This window comes from Sapajus apella, unplaced genomic scaffold, assembly GCF_009761245.1.
Source record: "Sapajus apella isolate SASKATOON/1434 unplaced genomic scaffold, GSC_monkey_1.0 scaffold51, whole genome shotgun sequence".
Lineage (NCBI taxonomy): Eukaryota > Metazoa > Chordata > Mammalia > Primates > Cebidae > Sapajus > Sapajus apella.
Genome location: NW_022436991.1, coordinates 2,140,175 through 2,159,679, shown reverse-complemented (window position 1 = coordinate 2,159,679; position 19,505 = coordinate 2,140,175). Strand labels below are relative to the sequence as shown.

General features: G+C 46.0%; 1 long non-coding RNA gene and 1 pseudogene across 2 annotated transcripts; one reads left to right on the top strand and one right to left on the bottom strand.

Annotated features, from left to right (window-relative positions):
• Positions 1–10,972: 10,972 nt before the first annotated feature.
• Positions 10,973–16,861, bottom strand: LOC116526731. Its single transcript, XR_004258241.1, has 3 exons — positions 16,305–16,861; positions 12,240–12,334; positions 10,973–11,694 (listed from the first exon to the last, which is right to left on the bottom strand). It is a non-coding gene; the product is annotated as an uncharacterized LOC116526731 (long non-coding RNA).
• Positions 11,740–12,236, top strand: LOC116526729 (annotated as a pseudogene). The gene has a single exon (XR_004258240.1). The product of XR_004258240.1 is annotated as a small nuclear ribonucleoprotein Sm D2 pseudogene (transcript).
• Positions 16,862–19,505: the final 2,644 nt, after the last annotated feature.

The window sequence follows — 19,505 nt, the reverse complement described above, 5'->3', positions numbered from 1 at the left end:
GTTTAAAGGACTGAGCCATGACCTGACAATTTTATGCCAAACCAAGCTACTGTTCTCATGTTTAAACATGAGAAAAGACATCATAAGAGAAGGCAATAAAGAAAAAAGTGACCATCAGATGACTCATCCATCTATATTAAAATGTAATGTAAAGCTTGGATAGATAGAGCAGCATGATATAAGTAAATCTCTGATCAATGGGAACTGAATTAATACGCTTAAAATGGCCCCAAGTTATAATTTTTTAAAAATAACAAGACAAAGATGCATGCTATCATTACTGCTTATTTTTCTTGAGACAAAGTCTCCTGTTGCCCAGGCTGGAGTGGAGTGGCACAATCATGGCTCACTGCTGCCTCAACCTCCCCAAGCTCAGATTCCCCTACCTCGACCTCCCTAGGCTGGAAGGATCCTCCTACTTCAGCCTCTTGAGTAGCTGGGACTACAAGGCACATGCCACACACCTGGCTAATTTTTTTTTTTTTTTTGTAGTTTTTGCAGAGACAGGGTTTTGCCATGCTGCCCAGGCTGGTCTTGAACCCCTAGGCTCAAGCCATCCTCTCCCCTAAAGTGCTGAGATTACAAGCCTGAGTCACTGCACCCTGCCCATTGCTACTTTTCAAAATTGCACTGGAGGTGGTAGCTTATGTAATAAGAATTTTAAGAAGCAGGGAGATACAAAATTGCAGTTATTTACAGATGATATAATTGTTCCAGCTAGAAAATGCTCAGGAAACAAACTGACAAACGTTTATGTTTACGTTGAGCAGAGTAGCCCCACTATATCAACACAGAAACGAACAAGCAAGTCAAAGATATAACAGGAAGCTTTTTTAAAAACAGTCACAAAGCTAAGCCTTATTTTAAACGATCTATATATAGAAAGCTGTAAATCTTTACTGAATGACAGGAGACTTACATAGATGGAGACATATCATCCTTGTGAAGGAAAAAGACTCAATTACATCAGTCCATTCTTCCCAAATCTTATGAAATTAATACATCACAACCCTAGTCCCATGTCAATTCTTTGTACAATTTGAAAAACTTACTCTGAAACGCAGAAGAAGAGCTAGGACAATTTTGGGAAGGAAAAAGATAGAGAAACTTTTGCCACTAGATACCAAAAACACATCACAAAGCTATATGAAACCAGGGCAAGAATATACAAAGCAATGAAAGAATGCAAACCTGGGTACAGACACAGAGGTTTAGCCTATGTTAAAGGGGGTGTTTAACATATGTTAACTGTTATGTATGTTTTTAAATGTTAAATGAGCAGAGAAAGACTCTTCAATAGTCTTGAGACAATGGCCCATGCATCCAGAAAAATCAGTATGTCGGAACACTAGGCCATCACACACCAAAGTAACTTTTAGCGAAACCTCGAACTATCTAAATATAAGGAAATACAGGCAAATATTTACGACTTTGTGCCGTTACAGACTTTTACAAATAAGTTTGTTAAAGTGGCACTGTCCATGCCACTGGACATACTCCTACTTAAGCCTCTTGAGTAGCTGGGACTACAAGACACATGCCACCATACCTAGCTAATTTTTTTTGGAAGGGAAGAAGGGACCCAAGACCCCAGAAGCATGCCAACATATAATCCCAAGTCCAAGGTCAGCCGGTACGCGGGATCTCTCAAGTTACCTGTTTGGCCTCCTTCCAGATGTACTTCTTTTCATTCCTTCTCTAAAACTTTTTAATAAACTTTCACTCCTGCTCTAAAACTTGCCTCGGTCTGTCTCTTCTTCTGCCATATGCCCCTGGGTCAAATTCTTTCTTCTGGCTAGGCATGGTGTCTCATGCCTATAATCCCAGCACTTTGGGAGGCTGAGGTGGGTAGATCACTTCAGGCCGGGAGTTTGAGACCAGCCTGGCCAACCTGGTGAAACCCTGTCTCTACTAATAATACAAAAATTGGCCGGGCATGGTGGCATGCATCTCTAGTCCCAGCTGCTGAGGGGACTAAGGCAGCAGAATCGTTTGAGCCTGGGAGGCGGAGGTTGCAGTGAGCCAAGATCACACTACTGCACTCCAGCCTGGGCATCAGGCTCAACTCTTTTTTTTTTTTTTTTTTTGACTCCAACTCAAAAAAAAAAAAAGAACGTTTCCTCTGTAGATGTTTATGGATTTGCCGCTGGTAACAGAGTACTGTGTCTTGATTTTTAAGATTGTTTTCAAGACTAAAGGATGAACAAACAGTAATTAAAAGTCCATTTAAAAATAGAAGCTGTTTTGCCCCCCAAATTTCCCATTAGTTGGATACTCACTTCATATCACATTCTAAAAGTCCAGATGAAATAATTAGCCAAGTGGTAGAAATGAAAGCATAAAAAAAGATTCCTGAACGTAGAGAAAATATTTTGTATGTACAGCCACAAAAACCTTAGCTTCTTTATATCAAATGATAAAATTCAAAAATCAAAAAGCAGACAAATCTGAAAAAGCAATAAATGCACATGCAATATAGAAAGATCTTCCACACAGCAAGGTAGAAAAGACCAACAATTCTATATTAATAGGCACACAATTTCTAGAATTAAACCAGCAGACCCAAGAACATGTCTGACCTCAGGTGGCAGGTGGAGAAATTTAAACAAATGTGAGATCATTTATTTTTGGCCACCAAACTGGTCCAAAATGAAAATAAGATACTTAACGTTGACAAAGACAAAGTAGGATGAACGATTCCAAGCAGTACTGTCCAAAGGAAAAACATACAAGCCATATACTTAAGATTACTAAAATCCTATTTAAAAAGAAACAAGTGTAATTTTAATACTGTATCTATTTAACACAGTAAATCAAGAGTATTATTGCAAGTCACTACAAACATTTACAAGCTATTCATTTTTTTTAAAAAGAAGTCCTAATTCTCTGAAATTTGGTATGTATCTTAGGCTCACTGTATCTCAATCCAGACGCAATTTTTTTTTTACTACAAATGTAAATTTCATAAAATTTTCCATTGCAAAGTTAACATTCACATACTCAAGTTGTTTCAAACATATTAAGTTTCCCAATAACAGAAAGAGTAACAGCTCTTCCAACTTAAACAAGAGTGGTTAAAATTAATACAATTCCAGCCTCAGTTCCTTGGTCACACCAGCCACGTTTTTTTTTCTTGACCAAGGGTCTCACCCTGTCACCCAGGTTGGAGTGTGGTGGTGCAATCACAGCTCACTGCAGCCCCCATCTCTTAGGCTTCAGCGATCCCCCCACCTCAGCATCCTGGAGTAGCTGGGACCATAGGCACTTGGTCCCGGCTACTACACATGCTTGGCCAATTTTTGTATTTTTGGTAGAGAGACAGGGTTTCACCATGTTGCCCAGACTGGTCTGCAACTCCTTAGTTCAAATGATCCTCCCACCTCAGCCTCCCAAAGTGCTGGGATTACAGGCTTGAGCCACCACACTCCACCCAACCTTGGCCACTCTTCAAATGCATCAAAGCCACCTGTGGCTGGTGGCTGCCACAGTGAAGGGTGCAGTTCTATAACACGTACACCTGCCCAACCAGGTCCCGCTGCAGATGGAGGCAGCTCTTTTTGGAATCTCCCAAGCCCTGACACCACGGCGCTCCCTGATCAATATTCACCAGGGTTTCCAGACTCACCCGCCTGGCCTCATCCACAGGTGCCTTCCAGTCCTCCTCTGATTGATCATCCCCTCGATCTTCCCTGTTCTTGCTGTGACTTTCGCCATGAGGTGCACAGCCCAGTTCTTAGTCAACTGCCACCTCTTGAGTTCTCACACTGTAAATTGTAATAACAACGGGAATAAGAATGATAACTAAAAGCAACAGACTCCTTTTATCAAGTAGACTGTGTGCTAAACGCTTTGCATTTTATCAATCATCTGTACCCCTTCCACTTACATGCAGGAAACAAGCTTAGAAAAGGACATGTTAGGACCTCAGCATTAGTATGCAAAGAGCCATTTGTCCTTGGAACCAGAGCTAACTGACCCCAGGCCCCATGCTCTCTCCCCTTCCCCATGGTTCTGGCCTGATGGTGTGTGCAACCTCCCTCTCTCAGTCACCAACATGGTGCACAGAGCTCCTTGAGGACTGGGGTCATCGGGACCCCACCTGGGACATTGCATCTTCTCAGACATTCGGCCAAGATGGCATAAGGGATAAGAAGAAAAGCCCCACACGGGAACTTACCCATATCTATGTAAACAGCTACTGTGCTAGGTACCTTACATAGATGCTCACTTAATTCTCACAGCTACTTGTGAGGTCTGAACTGTAATCACCATTTTACAGAGAACAGGTGAGTCACTCAAAGGCAGACAGCTTAGGAAGCTGTGGGGCTGGGATTTGGTGAAAGACTCTGTTCCCTCCCCAGGAGGGTGGTGATGCAGGGGGAAGCCCACCAGGCAGTGTTTACCCCATGCCTCATCTCTTCCTCTGAGATGATCATGGTACTTGTCTCAAGGGTCCATGGCCCTACCAGAGTATAATCCACAATGTGTTGAGTCTTTTTTTTTTTTTCTTGAGATGGAGTCTCACTCGTGGCCCAGGCTGCAGTGCAGTGACATGATCTCAGCTCCCCGCAACCTCTGCCTCCCGGGTTCAAGCCATCTCCTGCCTCAGCCTTCCACACAGCTGGGATTACAGGCACCCACCACCATGCCTGGATAGTTTTTATATTTTTAGTAGAGATAGGGTTTCACCACATTGACCAGGCTGGTCTCAAACTCGTGGCCTCAGGTGATCTGCCCACCTTGGCCTCCCCAAGTGCTGGGATGAGAGGCATGAGCCACCATGCCCGGCCAAGAGTCCTTTCATTACCATGCACTTGACTCATGACAAGCCATTCCAGAGGCCACTGTGTTGGGATCATTGGGCCCCCACCTTGCTCCAGAAGCGCACGAAGCATTTGCCTGTATTCCCACATGCAAGTCTCTTCCAAGCCTATGGCTGAAGTGCTGACATTTGCATTTCACAGATTAAAACAAAAACCAAGGTAACCATGGCATGTCATAAACTGCAAAGCAAGTCAACACAGAGTTGGGGGAACTACACCACACCCTGCACTTAGAGTTCACTTTGAACACTTTCTCCTTTATTCTTATAGGCAAATACCATTTATAAGACACCTCCTGTGTGCTCAGGCAACTGGGATACAGAAATGAGTAAGACAGATGTGAACCTGTCAGAAAAAGGAAAACCCGAACGATTTCTTAAAAAGCAGCCCAAGAAGGCTGTAGGCTGGACATATGGATAATAGGAACTAAGCCTATGAATGAAACCTGAGCCCTTGCCAGTCAGGCTGGCATTCATCAGGTATTTCACAGAGGTGCAATGACCACAACCTTGCCTATCAGATGAAGGGCAAAGGCAGGAGAGACTCAGTTATCCCTCTGCAGACCCTGAGAGGCCTTCATACCTGTAACTTTAGTTTTGAGACTGAGTCCTGTTCTGTCACCCAGGCTGGAGTGCAATGGCACAATCTTGGCTCACTGTAATCTCCACCTCCCAGGTTCAACTGGTTCTCCTGCCTTAGTCTTCCCAGTAGCTGGGATTACGGGCACATGGCACCACACCTGGCTAATTTTTGTTTTCTTTTTAGTAGAGACGGGTTTCACCATGTTGGCCAGGCTGGTCCTGAACTCCTGATCTCAGGTAATCTGCCCATCTTGACCTCCCAAAATGGTGGGATTACATGTGTGAGCCGTCACGCCCAACCAAGTTTTTATCCAATATACTATGAAAGGAAAAGAAATCATTAAGCTCAAGGGAAAAGTCAAGCCAGGAACTGCTTAGGGCCAACCTGCCTCCCATTCTATTCAAAGTCATGCCTCTGCTCACTGAGAAAAATGCTTTTCTGATTGCCTTCTTTGGAGAGGCAACTCAAAAGAATGTGGCTGGGTAGTACAGTGGCTCATGCCTGTCATCAAAGCACTTTGGGAGGCTGAGTTGGGTGGACAACCCGAGGTCAGAATTTCGAGACCAGCCTGGCCAACATGGTGAAACCCCATCTCTACCAAAAATGCAAAAATTATCGAGGTTTGGCAGCAGGTGCCTGTACTCTCAGCTACTTGGGAGGCTGAGGCAGGTGAACTGCTTAAACTCAGGAGGTGGAGGTTGCCATGAGCCGAGATTGTACCACTGCACTCCAGACTGGGCGACACAGCAAGACTCCATCTCAAAAACAGAAAAAAGAATGCAACCATTTGTCGCTTATCTATGTAGGACCTGGAAGCCCCCTCCTCACGTCAAGCCGTCACACCTTTCCAGTCAGAATTATAAGAATGTCACTTTTGCTTCTCTGCCCACTCCAGGCTTCTTGGTTTGCACTAAATCCATGTTTCTGGGCTATCATCCTCAAAGCTGGCTCAGAAAACAGCCCACTTTGGCTTCTTTCTATCTGTAGTGCCTGTTATTTCAACCTTTTCCTTGACAATTCTGACTCCCAGGAGGTAAATCCCTAGTGGATGGCTGTCAGAAACGCTGACTCATCACCACGCTTGCAAGTGCTGCCTCCCTCACTTGCCACTTCCCAGGCCCCCTGCAGTCAGCCGGGACCATGTGATCAGTCCAAAACGGCAGTGACAGGTGTCAACTCCAGGTTGAAGCACTTCCAAGTTGGGGCATGACTCTCAGCTTCCTCCCTGGAAACCACAGGCTGAGTGGGTGGAATCCCAGGGTAGAACCCGCCTGGATCCTGAGTCACCGCATAGAGGGCAGCGTACTCAGTGGATTGACAGAGTCAAGAGGCGGCTTGGGTGGGTCAGCCACTGGGATGTTGCCATCTGTGACTGCAGCATAGCCTAATATATTCGGATTAGACCAGGGAGACATAAGCTCAACAGATACTGTACAAAGACATTTTTCTTTTTTTTTTTTTTTTTTTTTTGGAGACAGGCCTCACTCTGTGGCCCAGGCTGGAGTACAGTGGTACAATCATATCTCCATGCCGACTGGACCTCCCAGGCTCAAGCCATCCTCCCATCTCAGCCTCCCATAGAGTGCCGCTACCGCCACGTCTGGCGAATATTTACTTCTTGTAGAGACAGGTCCCACTATGTTGCCCAGGCTGGTCTCACACTTTTGGGCTCAACTGATTCTCCTGCCTTGAACTTCCAAGGTATTGGGATTACAGGCACGAGCCAACGCACCTGGCTGAGAAATCTTTAAAGAAAAAAAAAAAAAAGCACACATTGAGGCCAGGTGTGGTGACTCGTGCCTGTAATCCCAGCACTTTGGGGGACTGAGGAGGGTGGATCATGAGGTCAGGAGATCAAGGTCAACTGACCAACATGATGAAACCCAGCCTCTACTAAAACTACAAAAATTAGCCGGGCATGGTGGCAGATGCCTGTAGTCCCAGCTACCCAGGAGGCTGAGGCAGGAGGATAGCTTGAATCCCAGAGGGGGAGGTTACAGTGAGCCTAGATCACACCACTGCATTCCAGCCTTGGCGACAGAAAAAGACTCCGTTTAAAAAAAAAAAAAAAAAAAAAAAAAAGGCACACAATGAGTGATTTTGACAGAATGCTGATTGATTTGGTCTTTGGGGGAAGGTGAATGTTGCAAAGAGCCTAGATCTGGCAGGTAATGGTGGCAGGTTAACATCTGTCAAACACTGCACCATGTGCCGGGCACCGGGCAAAATGCTTACAAACATCTGAGCAAAGGCCACTCAGAAGAAAGCCTACAGCTTGGCGACTAGGAGGTGGGCCAGTGAAGCTCTCTCTCCATTTAGCCATTGGGCATGGAGGATCCCTTTGCCCTGCTTCAAGGGGCAAAGCAAAGATGGCAAGAACATCCCAGCACGGACATTCAGAGGGAACTACAGGGGCAGAGACCCCGAGGCTGGGATGCCTGGTGCCTTTCAGAACCAGTGAGACGGGTGGTGAGGGCGGGGGATGGCTGGCAGATGACTCAGAGGCTCAGGGCCCAGATGTTACTCTGAGTGAGACCAAAGTCTTAGGAGGGTTCTGAGCAGACAAGCACCATGATTTACGTCCTCAGGCCTCAGGAGTATCTGTCCTGGCCAGCTTCGTGGCTCATGCCTATAATCCAGCATTTTGGGAGGCCCAAGCAGTTGAACCGCTTGAGCTCAGAAGTTTGAGAACAGCCTGGGCAACATGGAGAAGCCTCATCTCTACCAAAAAATACAAAAATGAGCTGGATGTAGTGGTGCATGCCTGCAGGCCCAGGTACTTGGTAGTGGGGGCTATGGGGGGGTGGGTAGAGGTGGGAGGATTGCTGGAGCCTGGGAGGTGGAGGCTGCAGTGAGCCGAGAGGGCGCCCCTGCACTCCAGTGTGTATGACCCGGGGAGAGTGTCCAAAAAAAAAAAAAAAAAAAAAAAAACACAGAGAGGATCTTTCTAGGGTCAGCGCTTTCAGCCAGGATTGATTGTGTCCCCCAGGGGACACCTGCCAATGTCTGGAGACACTTTCATTGTCACAACTCAGGGGCTGCTACCAGGCTCTAGTGTGTAGGAACCAGGGATGTGGCTGATGTCCAAGGCATACCCCCCTGCCACCGATACACCTGCTGATGAACAGGGGTCCCATTCTCTCTACTTCCAGTGAAGCTTCTGATGCCAAGACCTGCCCCTCTCCCAAACGGGCTTCTATGTCACGACTGCCTGGGAGGAGTCGGTGCTTTCCTAGTCTCGATGCAAGGAGCAGTGTGGGCCTGCTTGAGGGAAGCTGGCACAAGTATAGAGCCTGCCAGAACCAGGACTTAGACCCTTCCGTCTCCAGGGATGAATGATGACCCAGGAAGTGGTGGGGGCTCCCCTGATGCAGCAGCCTCTGGAGCTGCCTACAGAGGGGAAGAGCCGAGGGGTTGTTGCTCTGCTTTCTGCATGCCCACACTGTCTCTAAGAACAATGCCCCAAATGTGTAGCTCCTACGTTAAAAAAGGCTTCTTCCAGGACAGGCACGGTGGCTCACATCTGTAATCCCAGCACTTTGGGAGGCTGAGGCGGGTGGATCACCTGAGGTCAGGAGTTTGGGACTAGCCTGGCCAACATGGTGAAACCCCATCTCCACTAAATATACGAAAACTACCTGTGCATGGTGGTGGGCACCTGTAATCCCAGCTTCTCAGAAGGCTGAGGCAGGAGAATCACCTGAGCTCAGGAGGCGGAGGGTACAGTGAGCAGATATTGAGATTGCACCATCACACTGCCGCCTGACAGAGTATGACGCTGTCTCAAAAAAACTAACAACAAAAAAAGCCACCTTCTGGCCTTTGCCGCTGTCTTTTGTCTGTCCCTGCCGTGCTCACTGTGACCAAGGCTATCCAGCCTTGCTCTGGCCTTTGTCCCCCGAGACTTTCTGCCTCTGCCTCTTCCTGCCACACCAAGCTTTTGTCAAGCAACCCCCTCGCTCCTTCTCCTTCCTGAACTTCAACAGCCAACTGAGTCCCCTGATTGACTAACAGCTTAGGGGCCTGCTCCAGGGTTGGGTCACCAGGGAGACGGACATGGCTTGTCTGAGGACTGTGGAGAAGGAGAAAGGGACTACTCACCTCTCCGACTTCCAGGAACGTCTTCCTGAGGCTGCGGAGAACGCAGACAGGAGCAGCTGGGCCTGAAACTGGAAGATTAATGAGGCCAGTTAACATGACCCACACCTGCCCCAGCTTTGTGCAAGCCCGAGGCAAACTCGGGCCCCAGGGTGGAGCCTCGATCTCCACCACCTGTGTTGGCTTCGCCAGGGTGCTTGAGAAACACCTCCTGGCCCCACCCCAAAGCCAGTGCTGCTGCTGGTGGGGCCTGAGAATCAGCATTTTCGCAAGCATCGACTACCATCTTCTCCCACCCTGACCCCCACAGAGGACTCCTCCTCCTGGATCTCGGTCTCCATGTGTCTATTTCCAGGCTCTTTGTTACCAGGAGATTGGAGAGGTCTCAGTTTTGATGGGTTTTCTTCTTTGTGTTTTATTGCATTGTCTTAACAAGCAAGGGAGAGACTCAGTTCTCACCCTCAACCACGAGCCAGAAACTTTGTGTACAGGGAAACAATCATCTATTATCATACATCAGCCCGGCGGGTCCCCTCTGTATTCAAGCCTTGCATGCCCATTATAGGGAATCTGAAAACTACAGCCAATTATAAAAATAAAAATTATACCATCCTGGTGTGGTGGTTCACAAGTAATCCCAACGTTTTCAAGGCTGAGGTGGGAGGATCGCTTGAGGCCAGGAGTTTGAGACCAGCCTGGGCAACATGGCGAAACCCCATCACTACAAAAAAATAAAAAAATTAGCCAGGTGTGGTGGCATGCATCTGCAATCTCAGCTGCTCTGGAGGCTGGGACTGGAGGATCACTTGAGCCCAGGACTTCAAGGATGTAGTGAGCTATGACTGCACCACTGCACTCCAGCCTGACTGAGAAAATCTCTGTCTCAAGAAATAATAAAGTAAAATAAAAATTAAAATCACTCATAATCCTACTAGTCACAGACACCAACATTCATTAACATGTTCCTATTTTTTCATCCAGTTTCTGTTTCCCATGCATATACTTTAGCATATTGAGGAGCTTAACGAATACAGCATTTTTTCCCTTTTTTTAAAAAAGAGATCCATTAAGGTATAATTGACATAAAAGGTGTAATTGACATAATTAAATAGCATCTGTTTCATGTGTGTAATATATTTTCATACTTGTATACACTCATGACAATCAAGATAGTGAACACGGCCAGGCGCAGTGGCTCACACCTGTAATCCCAGCACTTTGGGAGGCCGAGATCAGCCTGGCCAACATGGTGAAACCCTATATCTACTAAAAATACAAAAATTAGCTGGGCGTGGTGGCAGGCGCCTATAATCCCAGCTGCTTCGGAAGCTGAGGTAGGAGAATCACTTGAACCTGGGAGGCGGAGGTTGTTGTGAGGCTGAGACCGCACCACTGCACTCCAGCCTGGGAGACAGAGCGAGACTTCATCTGAAAAAGAAAAAAAAAAAAAAAAAAAAAAATTTCTAACACTTCCAGGTTAAGTTTTTAATGGCATTTTTATTTAGGAATAATCCAAGTTTACAGAAAAGTTGCAAAGACAGTAGAGACCATTCTCCTTTGTCTCTCACTCAGTCCTCCCAATATGAATATCTTACATGCCTATGATACATTCATTAAATAAAACCTGAGAAATTAATATCGGCACATTACTATTAACTGAACTATGGGCTGTACTTGAATTTCATCAGCTTTTCCACTGATGCCCTTTCTCTGTTCCACCATCCAATCCAGCATCTCACATTGCATTTAGCCAAATATTACATTACTTAGCATATTACTAAGCATTATGTGGTGGAGATCTCTTCAAAAACATTGTTTTACAGGTTGCTTCGTATTTCTTGATGTTCCTTTACTGTATTGCTTAACTTAGGTTATTTCTAAGTTTTGCTCTTATAAGTACTGTTGCAATTAAAATCTTTGCATCTAAATCTTTCTTCACATTTCTTCCTGTTGCCTTGAGATATCCCCCTTGAAATAAAGCCAGGACGTCAAAGGTCCTTTGATACACGCTTGCTTTTAGGCTTCTCAAGAATGCAGTAACAATGTGCAACCATCCTAAGAATACTTTTTTTCCAGTGGAGATTCATTCATGGAAGCAAAAATTAGAGGATGGAAGTTTAGTGAGAAACAGGATATTTACATGATCTCAAAACATCTCCCTGTATATTACTTGTCAATTACCAAGAAAAGACTACTAACTTGAGCAGCAACGCGGAGGAAACCGGAGTGAACCCAGAGCTTAGTGACCAACATGAGCCTCCTCTACAAGCCCAAGAGTGAGATGACCCTGGAGGAGCTGCAGAAGCGAGAGGAGGAGGAATTTAACACGGGTCCACTCTCTCTCTGTGCTCACTCAGTCCGTCAAAAACAACACCCAAGTGCTTATCAACTGCCGCAACAATAAGAAACTCCTGGGCCGCGTGAAGGCCTTTGATAGGCACTGCAACATGGTGCTGGAGAACGTGAAGGAGATGTGGACTGAGGTACCCAAGAGCGGCAAGGGCAAGAAGAAGTCCAAGCCAGTCAACAAAGACCGCTACATCTCCAAGATGTTCCTGCGCGGGGACTCAGTCATTGTGGTCCTGCGGAACCCGCTCATCGCCCGCAAGTAGGAGCCACCTATCCCTGTCAGTCAACAGAACTCACTCCCCTGTCCTACAGAGACCGCTGCCGCTGGTGTTGAGAACAATAAAGCTCTGTGTTTTTTTTCTAAAAAAAAAAAAAAAAAGAAAAGACTACTAACTTTACATTGGAGAAAACTGGCAGGACTGTTAATTGAGTAATCAACATGAACGAGTCAGAACAGGGCAAACCGACATCCTGGGCTTCACCTGGCATGCGAAGGAAAACACAAAATTAGCCTGTTATCATCGTGCCAAAGATGCAAAACCTGAATTGAATAACGAGAACACATCAGGCAAAGAGCATCTAGGGACGAATACCTAGTAAGTGGTTTGTACTCTTCCAAAAAAAAAAAAAAATTACAGGCTTATGCCTATAATCCCAGCACTTTGGGAGGCTGAGGTGGATGGATCACAAGGTCAAGAGATCGAAGCTGTCCTGGCCAACATGGTGAAACCCCATCTCTGCTAGACATACAAAAATTAGCTGGGCATGGTGGCTCGTGCCTGTAGTCCCAGCTACCCTGGAGGCTGAGGCAGGAGAATCGCTTGAACCTGGGAGGCAGAGGTTGCAGTCAGCAGAAGATCAAGCCACAGCACTCCAGCCTGATGACAGAGTGAGACTCCCTCTCAAAAAAAAAAAAAAAAAAAAAATGTCAATGTCATGAAAGGCTGAGGAACACTCTAGGTGAAATGAGATTAAAGGGACATGACCACTAAATGCGATGGATAATCTTGGACGGAATCCCGAACCAGAACAATTCTTAAAATTTTATTATGAGATACACTCTGGGGGAAATTGATTTGAAGATTAGATCACGGTGCCATGTCAAGGTCAATTCTATTTTTTTTTTTTAAACAGATTCTCAGTCTCACCCAGTCTGGGCATGGTGGCTCATGCCTGTAATCTCAGCACTCTGGGAGGCCAAGGTAGGTGGATCACTTGAGATCAGGAGTTCAAGACCAGCCTGGCCAACATGGTGAAACCCTGTCTCTACTAAAAAATACAAACACTAGCATGGCATGGTGGCACATGCCAGTAATCCCAGCTACTCGGGAGTGCACGGCAACCTCCACCTCCTGGGCTTAAGCCATCCTCCCACCTCAGCCTCCTGAGTAACTGGAACTACAGCTGCATGCTACCATGGCCAGCTAATTTTTCTATTTTTGGTAGAGATGGAGTCTCCCAATGTTGCCCAGGCTGGTCTAAAACTCCTGACCTCAAGTGATTCTCCCGCTTTGGCCTCCCAAAGGGCTAGGATTACAGGGGTGAGCTACAGCGCCTGGCCAAAAAAGTCTTATCTCAGCAAAGTGATGGGGAGATGCTTCCATGAAGCCTCGAGGCCTCCGACTTACAGAAAAACTGCAATATTAGAACAAAGAACTTCCCTATACCTCTCACCCAGAGACCTTATTCAAGTGTTGATAATTGTCCCAGTGATGCTCGTTACAGCAAAGGGACAGAGTTCAGGATCACATGCTGTCATCAATCTTCATGACTCTCTCCTCTCCAATCTGAACTGAATTAGAAAGGATGGGCTGGGCACCATGGCTCACGCCTGTAATCCCAGCCCTTTGGAAGGTCAAGGCGGGCAGATCACCTGAGGTCAGGAGTTTGAGACCAGCCTGGCCAACATGGTGAAACCCCATCTCTATTAAAAATACAAAACTTAGCTGGGCATAGTGGCACACGCCTATGGTCCCAGCTACTCGGGACACCGAGACAGGAAGATCGGTTGAACCCAACAGCGGGAGGTTCCAGTGAGCTGAGATGATGCCCCTGCACATCAGCCTGGGTGACAGAGTGAAACTCCATCTCACACACACACAAAAAGAAAGAAAGAAAGAAAGTTTGGGGGAGAGGGAAGAGGGAAGAAAGGAGAAGAAAAAATAGGAAAGGAGGGTGGGAGGGAGGGAGCCTCTAGACTTTTAGAACATTCTTTTATTTTCTAAACATCATTTCTCAGTAGGAAAGTTTGGAAAACCATAGCAAAACACAGAGGAAAAAATGCATTGCAGACTCACCAAACCCGGAGACAAGCACTGTTTACTCTTGGTTAGGTTCCTTATTTTTTGTTCTTTGATCGCATTTGAGATTACAGTGAATATATAACATTTTGTGGGTGCATAGCCTCTCACGGCAAGCTTGCTGAAACTATTGGCTTTTGCTCTTGCTCTATCTATTCCTAGCCTACTGAACAGAATCCCCAGGTTTGGGGGTCTCGGCATCTATATTTTCCACTAGTTCCCAGGGATTCCAGTGGGCCCAGCCAAGATTAAGAACCACTCTTTGCATTTTGCCTTTGTTATTTAACGTTATTTCATAAACATTTCCCTTCACCATTGGATTTCAATCCCTCATGTGAGCATGCATTATTTTATATTTTTATATTATGTATACTATTTTATATATTATGCAAATGATTTTTTGAAAGATCTTTTACCAGCTAGACTCATAATTCTGGTTTATAACTTGTGTGAGAGGATTTCCCTAGAGTTGGGCCGTTGGCTGGAGTGAGGGGAACACTTGTGGAATTTCCATGAGACAAGCTGGACCCAAACATCAGCAAACAGAGTGAAGTGGAACCTGTCTTAGAAACTCACACATTCTTGGGAGATCATCAGTTGGTGACATTAAACTGGGTGGCAATATCTATTGCAATTAAAGATACACATCCAGTCCTGGTGTGGTGGTTCAAACCTGCAATCCCCGAACTTTGGGAGGCCAAGGTGGGCAGATCATCTGTCAGGAGCTAGAGGCCAGCCTGGCCAACATGGTGAAACCTCATCTCTACTAAAAATATACAAATTACCTGGGTGTGGTGGTGCGTGCCTGTAATCCCAGCTACTTGGGAGGCTGAGACAGGGGAATTGCTTGAACCTGGGAGGAGAAGGTTGCAGTGAGCCGAGATCGCACCATCGCACTCCAGCCTGGGTAACAGAGCGAGACACTGTCTCAAAAAAGGTAAAAATAAAAAATACACATCTAGCCTGGGCAACACAGCAAGACCCCATCTCTACAAAAAATAAAAGATTAGCCAGGTGTAGTGGCACCCACCTGTAGTCCCAGCTATTCGGGAGACTGAAGTGGGAGGACGACTTGACCCAGGAGTTGGAGACTGCAGTGAGCTATGATCACACCACTGCACTCCAGCTCATGCAACAGAGCAAGATCCTGTCTCAAAAAAACAGAAACAAAACAAAACAAAAAGAAAAAAAGCTTAGTCTTTGATCCAGCAATTGCACCACACGCAATTGTTTTTATGTGAATATACTGCACATAAAGCAAGGACTGAGGCTGTAAAGAGCTCATTGAGCCATTGTTGGTGATAACAAATGACCCCATACACCACAGACATTCATTCATCCAATACGGAAATGATGGAATGAACATCATGGAAAGAATGCAGCATTCTTTGTGCTATGAAGCCACTTCCAAAATGTCTTATTAACTAGAAAAAAATTGTGTGCCTGTTTTTAAAAATTAGATATAAATATTCCTGGACATGAGCATTCATATTTTCATAGGGACCCTGTCTCTACAAAAATAAAAATAATTAGCTGGGCATGCTGGTGCGTGCCTGTGGGCCCATTCACTTGGGAGCCTGTGGCATAAGGATCATTTAAGCCTGGGAATCCGAGGCTGCAGTGAGCCGTGATAGTGCCACTGCACTCTTTCGGAAATAAAACATTTATTGAAGGAGGATACACAAGAGACAGTTAAAATAGTCATGATTTGTGGGGAGGTAGCCTTGCAGGTCAGTGATAAAAGCGAGATCTGATTATTTATGTATTTACTTTTGAGACAGGGTCTTACTCTGTCACCCTGGTGGGCTACAGTGGAATGACACTATCATGGCTCACTGCAGCCTCCAACTTTGAGTGATCCTCCCACCTTAGCCTCCTAAGTGGCTAGGACTACAAGCATGCACCAGCTTGCTTGGCTAATTTTTTATTTTTTATAGAGATGGGGTTTCTCCATGTTTCTCCGGGCTAGTCCTGAACTCTGAGACTCAAGGGATCCTCCCACCTCTGCCTTCCAAAGTGCTGAGATTACAGGTGTGAGCTACTGTGCCCAGCTGATTTTTATAACGTATCTTCTTGTGCTGTTTGAAAAATTTACCATGTGGTTGTATTACCTGCTTAATTTTTTAAAAACTACAAATAAAGAAATGCTCACCAAACAGTAGTTGCAGCAGGCAGGCGGCGATTTGGAGCATGTGTGGGTGGAGCACAGGCCCGGCGTGGTATTTCCAGGTGATCCTAATGGGATCACCTGACTCCTTCACCTAATTAAAGTGGGTGAGCACAGAGGTGTCTGCTTGTTCTCGGAATGCATCTGTCACCAGCCCCACTGCAGCGGGGGGGCTGGCACGCTGAGCCTGGGGAACAGGGAACCCCCCCTCCGCCCCCAAGCCTGGGCAGCAGGAGTTCAGACCACACGTTCCCAGATCAGCTCCCAGCTCACGAGGCTTTTTCCTACAACAGATGCAGGGCAGCGGAGGGCTCAGCCTCCAGCTTCCGGGCAGCCCACCTGCTGTAAATGCCTCCTCCCAGGTTCATGGAGTGGCTACCGTGCCTTGAAGCCCACCTGTGTCCAGTCTAATGTGATGGCTGTGAGTGTAAGCTCACAGGGCAGAGAGAGAGGTGCCTTGGAGACCTGCTTCAGGCCAGGCGCGGTGGCCCATGCCTGGAATCCCAGCACTTTGGGATGCCGAGATGGGCGGATTATCTGAGGTCAGGATTTCAAGACCAGCCTGGCCAACATGATGAAACCCAGTCTCTACTAAAAAAATATAAAAATTAGCCAGGTTTGGTGGTGTGCACCTATAATCCCAGCTACTCGGGAGCTGAGGCGGGAAAATCGCTTGAATCCAGGAGGTGGAGGTTGCAATGAGCTGAGATCGAGCCACTGCACTCCAGCCTAGATGACAGAGTGACACTCTTTTTTAAAAAAAAAAAAAAAAAAGCCTGCTTCAACCACTGACTGTGCAGCCTTGAGAACTGTACCCACCTTTTCTGAGCCCTTGTTTCCTCATTGGTAAGATGGTGTTAATAATAACATCTGGCTCTCCAGGGGATATAAGAATTAAATGAGGTCATTTGTAGAGAGAGTCATTTGCTATTTGAGGTCATCAAATAGCAATTATTTGTTTCATTAACAAACCTTTATCAAGCACACTAGTAGGTGCCAAATCTCACGCCAGGAGCTGGAGATTTAAAAACTTCTTATTTATTTATTTATTATTTATTGAGACAAAGTGTCGCTATGTTGTCCAGGCTAGAGTGCAATGGCATGATCTCGGCTCACTGCAGCCTCTGCCCTCCCTGGGTTCAAGTGATTCTCATGACTCAGCCTCTTGAGTAGCTGGCATTATAGGTGGCTGCCACCACCTTCAGCCAATTTTTGTATTTTCTGTAGAGACAAAATGAGAGAAAACGTGGGGTTTCACCAGGTTGGCCAGGCTGTATTTGAATTCTTGACCTCAAGGGATCCACCTGCTTCAGCCTCCCAAAGTGCTGGAATTACAGGTGTGAGCCACTGTGCCCGGCCAAAAAAATTTTTTAAAGGGCTGGATGAGATGGCTTATGCCTGTAATCCTAGCACTTTGGGAGGAGAGGAGGGAGGACCCCTTGAGCCCAGGAGTTTGAGACTAGCCTGGGCAACATCATGAGACCCGTGTCTCTACAGTTTTTCTTTTTAATTAGCCAGGTGTGATGGCACATGCCTGTGGTCCCAGCTACTCAGGAGTCTGAGGGAGGAGGCTCTCTTGAGCCCAGGAGTTCGAGCCTGCAGTAAGCTATGATTGCACCACCGCAGTCCAGCCTGGGTGACAGAGCAAGACTCTGTTTCCAAAAAAAAAGTGATGGTTTATGCTGTTAAGTAATTCACAGTCTAACAGCAAAAGGGTAATATATGATATTAATAGTTTTTTTTTAAATTTTACTTTAGGTTCTGGGGTACACGTGCAGGTCATGCAGGGTTGTTGCATAGGTGCATACATAACCAGGTGGTTTGCTGCCTCTATTTCCCCTTCATCTGTATCCGGCATTTCCCCCCACATTAGCCCCCCCACACTCCCCACCCCCTGCTGTCCCTCCCCTAGCCCCCCCTGACAACTGCCCCCAGTGTGTGATACTCCATATTAATAGTTTTTAAAAAATGATCTCAGAAAAAACTCCCAGATTTATCTTATTTAATTCTTATTACAATCCTTTGAGGTAGCTTTTATTATTCCTATTTTATAGATGAGGAAATTAAGGTCCAGAAAAAAGTAGAGCAGTGGACTGGAAGGTAAAGGAAGTTAATTGGCTAACAAAGAAGAGAATTCTCTGGAGTTCTCTGATGACAGTTAACATACTCTTTCAAGGCTACTTTAAGCAATTTTTTTAAATGGAGGAAATTTGACATAGGGATCCAGCGGCCTCATGTAATGCCTGTCATCAAAGTGTAGACATTGTAGCTAGCCCTTCCCCAGGAAAAATAGGAAGTAGGACAGGGCTACTATTTTTTGCATTTAAGCCAGTCCTGTCTTCCTTTCTCTCACCATTGCCTCCTTTTGTGGATCTGCCTCTTCCTTCATCATCCATCTGCCTTCAGAGCCCAGGGCAGAAAATGACCATCCTTGACTCAGATATATATCATCTCCATGACTCAGATACATATCATCTCCATGGAGGAGACCAGCCCAGATAGCAACAGTTTACTGCAGCCTCAACCTACTTGGCTCAAGTGATCTTCCTGTCTCAGGCTCCAGAGAAGCTAGGACTGCAGGTGCTTGCCAAAATGTCCAACTAATTAAAAACATTTTAGATCAAGTCTCGCTATGTTGCCCAGACTGCTCTTGAACTTTTAGCCCCAAATGCCTCAGCCTCCCAAACTGCTTGGATTTCAGGTGTGAGCTACTGAGCCCAACCTGGAGTCTCTTCTTATAAGGACACAAAACCTATCAGATCAAGACCCCACCCTTTTGACCTCAATTAACCTTAGTTACTTTCTTAGAGGCTCCATCTCGAAATATAGCCACATTGGGGTTAGGGCTTTAATGTATGAATTTGGTGGGGGAAAGTAGCAGTTCATCACAAGTAGTAAGGATGAGTAATAGCAGCTGCAGTAATAAAACATCCCTCCATATCAATGATGCACATTATAGTTTCATGCAAGTGTGTGGCAGGCAGCCTTCCACATGATAGCTCGAGGGTTCAAGCTCTTTCCATCTGTCCTCATCCCCCTGGGTCAACTCTACTCAGCTGGCAGACAGGGAAATCAAATAAAGCATTGTATGGGATGTTTGCACGAGGCAGGCCTGGAAGAGGTGCCTGATACTTCGTCTCCTGTCCCATTTGCTAGAAATCCATCGTGTGGCTGGATTGAACTGCA